Genomic DNA, 4,792 nt, shown 5'->3' with positions numbered 1-4,792 from the left:
GCAAAAAAGAAAAAAGGCGGAAGTGGCTCTGTGGCTCAAGTGGTAGAGCACTAGCCTTGAGCAGAAGAGCTGAGGGACAGTGCCCAGGCCCAGAGTTCAGGCCCCACGATCAGACCCCCAAAAAATATTTTTAAAAAAAGTACTAAAACTAGCCAGTAGCTGGTGGCTCACACCTATAATCCTGGCTACAGAGGAAGCTGAGATCTGAGGAATGCGCTTCAAAGCAAGCCCAGGCTGGAAAGTCTGTGAGACTCTTATCTCCAATAAACTACTAGGAAAGCAGAAGTGGCACTGTGGCTCAAGGGGTACAGCACGCACCTTCAGCCGAAAGGCGCAGGGAGAGCGCCCAAGCCCAGATTTCATGCCGCATGACCAATTAAAAAAAAAAAGATTAAAACGTTTAAATTCCATCACTTACTGTCTTTTAAGAATCCAAAAATGAAATAAATTCACATATAATCACTCCAAAATGCTTTAAAAGCGGGAGATGATAAACAAGCCTCCATGAAGTAAATTTTCTTCTACTTTTTAAATTATTCTGAAAGCCTTGTGCTGGTTGGTCACACCTGTAATCCTGTCTACTTGGGTATCTGCTCAGGAACCTGAGATCTGTGGATAACCGTTGGAAGCCAATCAGGACAAAAAATATTAATGAGATTATTTTAAAAAAATTACAATGGAATTCTATGCCTCCATCAGAAAGAATGACATTGCCCCATTTGTTAGGAAATGGAAAGGTTTGGAAAAATTTATATTAAGTGAAGTAAGCCAAGCCCAAAGAAACATAGGTCCCATGGTTTGCCTTATTTGCAATATCTAGTATATGTATGAGTCAAGCAGAAAAGTGCAGATAATGTGATGTTAGGAAAATGAACCCTTACATATGTATTTAAATGTCTTTTTCTTTCATGAATTTTTTTCTAACGCATTTTTAAAATTATTTCTTTGTTGCTTTGTATATCCCCCCCCCCACACACACACAGTATAACCCCTGCTTTCACTATATTTGATGTCGGTATAATTTGTGGAGGAGAAGGGGAAAAACAAGTCGTTTAAGGATACAGGTGGACACATTGCAACAATGAGAAGTACAAGTTGTCATGTCGAAAACGAACTTTACAACTTTGGTGTGGGGGGGAGGATGGTGTGGGGGGGGGGCGGGGGGAGGCTGGGAAGGGATGTGAAGGGTAAACAAAAGAGGAGGCTGCAATGCTTGATAAGAAATATACTCATTATCTTGCCCATGTAATTGTAACCCCTCTGTACAGTATGTTCACAATAAAAAAATAATAAAAATATTAAAAAAAATTAATGAACTAGCAAAGAGCCAAGAATGGAGATGTAGCTTATATAGTAGCTCATCAATCTAGAGAGGAATGGCCTAGGGGGACCTTGATGCACTGAATTCAAACTCTGAGAACGAAAATGCGCAGGCATGCACACACACACACACATACACAAACACACATTTATTCAAAATATCTGCATATCAGTGTTTTGCATTAATTTCTTTGTTAATGATATTATATGGGTAAAATAGGGGAAATATTCTCTTCCATCCCATAACATTTTTATATTTTTTATTGTAAAAATACTGAACAGAGTGGTTACAGTTACATGAAAAATTAATAGTTCATTTCCTATCAAGCATTGTTACCTCCTCCTTTGTTTTCCCCCGCCATCCCTTCCCTCCCACCTCCACAAGTACACTCCCCTCCCCCACCCTCCTAAATTGTAAAGTTCGTTTTTCAACATACTTTCTTGTGCGTCACATTGTTGCAATGGGTCATATTGTATCCTTATTTAACCATTTTGTTTTTTCCTTTTCCATCCCCAAATTAGAGAAGTGTATATACAAGATGGAGGTACACTAACATCAGATACAGTGAAAACAGGGGTTTAACTGTGGGGGATGCACATATAAAAAATCACATCGTACATTATAAATATATTAGAAACCACAGGAAGAAATAAAACACCACTTGTGTCCTTATCATGGGGTTCATTTACCTTAACATCATCTTATCTAGTCATATGCACATGCTTTTGACCTTTTTTTTTTTAAATTGTGAAAATACCATACAGAGGAGTTACAATTACATGGAAAATGTAATGAGTACATTTCTTATCAAGCATTGTTGCCTACTCCTTTTTTTCGCCTTACCATACCTTCTTTGCTTATCCCAGATATGCATTAGTTATTGCAAATAAGGTATACCACAGGACCTATGTTTCTTTTTTTATATTGTGAAAATGCCATACAGAGGGGTTACAATTACATGCGTGAGTTATTGAGTACATTTTTTTTTATTGTGAGAATACTGACAGAGGAGTTACAATTACATGGGCAAGATTTCTTATCAAGCATTGTTGCCTCTCCTTTGTTTCCCCTTCCCATCCCTTCCCATACTCCCCCACTTTCCCCACCCTGTCCTCCTCCCCCCAAAGTTGTAAAGTTCATTTTTTGACATAATAACTTGTACATCTCATTGTTGCAATGGGTCCACTTGCTCCTCTTTTGTTTCCCCTTCCCATCCCTGCCCATCTCCCACCCCCCACACCCACCAACCCCTCCCCCCCAGCCCCCCCCCCCACTGTCCACATCCCTCAACACCCAGCCAAAATCATTTTTTGACATAACGACTTGTTCATCTCATTGTTGCAATGGGTCCACCTGCATCCCTTTTTAAACGATTTGTGTTTCCCTTCCACTGCACAAAGTATACCAACATCAAACACAGTGAAATCAGGGGCTTTAGCTTGCAGGAGGAACATACAAAGCAACAAAGAATTCATCTTATAAATATCTTAGAAACAATCGCAAGAAATAAAAACCATTTGAATCCTTATCTTGGGGTTCATTTTGCCTAACATCAACTTATATGATGTTTTCTGCTTGTAGCAGACACATACTAGTTATTGCAATTAAGGAAACCATGGGGCTTATCTTTCTTTGGGCCTGGCTTACTTCACTTCTTTGGGCCTGGCTTAATTCACTTAATATAATTTTTTCCATGTCTTTCCATTTCCTAACAAACTGGGTGATGTCATTCTTTCTGATGGAGGCATAGAATTCCAGTACACACACACACACACACACACACACACACACACACATTTTCTTGATCCATTCGTTTACTGTGGGGCCTCGGGTTTTGTTCTGTATCTTAGCTTTGGTAAATAATGCTGCAATGAACATAGTTTTGCTGGTAGTTTTAGTATGTTCTTGTTTGTGATCATTTGGGTGAATGCCCAAAATGGGATTGCTGGGACTTAGGGGCGCTCTATTGTAGTCTTTTGAGGAACCGCCATACTACTTTCCAAAGTCTTTGAACAAGTTTAAACTCCCAACAACAATGCATTAAGGTTCCCTTCTGTCCACATCCCCTCCAGCATCTGTTCTTTTAAAAATCTAGAATGCTTCACGAAGTTGAGTGTCATCCTCATTCAGGGGCTATTCTTCTCTTTATTGTTCCAATGTTAGTGTATGTGCTACTGAATTGAGCACAGAACATTTTTTATACATAAACTGTAATTGATTTTCTTAAACTAGACAATTCCACAAAAATTAAATTCAAAAGAATTGTCGTGAAGCCGGGCGCTGGTGGCTCACGCCTGTAATCCTAGCTACTCAGGAGGCTGAGATCTGAGGATCGCGGTTCAAAGCCAGCCCGGGCAGGAGAGACCGTGAGACTCCTATCTCCAATAAACCACCAGAAAACCGGAAGTGGCGCTGTAGCTCAAGTGGTAGAGCGCTCGCCTTGAGCTGAAGAGCTGAGGGACAGCGCCCAGGCACAGAGTTCAAGCCCCACAAACGACAAAAAAAAAAAGAATTGTCGTGAAATTTTAGAACCATGCATTTCTTACATAAGAACACATTTAAGAATAAAGTCAAGTTTGACATGTCAAAAACAAAATAATACCAGATATTTGTTGTTCAACAGATGTGTAGGAGGAGGAATTCAATTATTCTGTACAAGGAACCTGCCCTAATGAACACTATAGAAAGTGTTAAGGTTTGTTAAAAGTTTTAATGTTTTAAATATGTTTAATTTTGGGAATTTGCTCATATATGCCAAAATTAAGACTATTTAGCAGGTTGTAAAACTTTTTCATAAAGCATTTAAGATTCATGGTACATACTACTAAATATGTACATTTCAGAGTTTATAGAAACTTTACTAATGAGAAGTTGCAAAGTGTTTGTGTAAAGAAGCAGATTTAAGACATTAACTGCACAGTTTCTGTTAAAATTTAAAGGCTTCTTTACTTTATATGTTAGTGAGGAACAAATGATGGTATAAGCCATATACAAATGATGAGATCAACCATAAATAATAATCTTAATAATAATAATCTTTAAAGGCTACTCATAGCCTATAAAATTCTTGTTGAACATCATTGACTTAGGCAGTTTTAAATGTACAGCAATATGAGAAAATAATAAATCGAATATGTAGTACATTTCAAATACTGGAAACAGCGGTAATTTTTTATTTTATTAATCATTAATATTTATGTATTGGTTTTCCTTATTTGTAGCATTGTTTTCCTTGTTGTAATATAAAACAACTTTTTGTAAGTCATCATTAGGAAGTACTTTGAGAATGTTATTGGGATGGCCACACTGTTTTTTATAGGTATATGTGACTTTACAAAGAGCAAAATTAATAAGAACAAAATATTGATTAAAATTTTATCAATTAGAATCTGAATCAGGAGTGTTGATAAATGTCCACACCTAAAATCTTAGTCCTAGACTGAAACACTGGTGTTACAATGTTGAGCACAC

General features: G+C 37.7%; 1 non-coding gene across 1 annotated transcript; it reads right to left on the bottom strand.

Annotated features, from left to right (window-relative positions):
- Positions 1-3,406: 3,406 nt before the first annotated feature.
- Positions 3,407-3,508, bottom strand: LOC122095821. Its single transcript, XR_006145214.1, has one exon. It is a non-coding gene; the product is annotated as a U6 spliceosomal RNA (small nuclear RNA).
- Positions 3,509-4,792: the final 1,284 nt, after the last annotated feature.

This window comes from Dipodomys spectabilis, unplaced genomic scaffold (genome assembly GCF_019054845.1).
Source record: "Dipodomys spectabilis isolate Male_0828 unplaced genomic scaffold, ASM1905484v1 ptg000362l, whole genome shotgun sequence".
Classification (NCBI taxonomy): domain Eukaryota; kingdom Metazoa; phylum Chordata; class Mammalia; order Rodentia; family Heteromyidae; genus Dipodomys; species Dipodomys spectabilis.
Note: the sequence above shows the minus strand (reverse complement) of the source record. Positions and strands in the feature narration are given on the sequence as shown.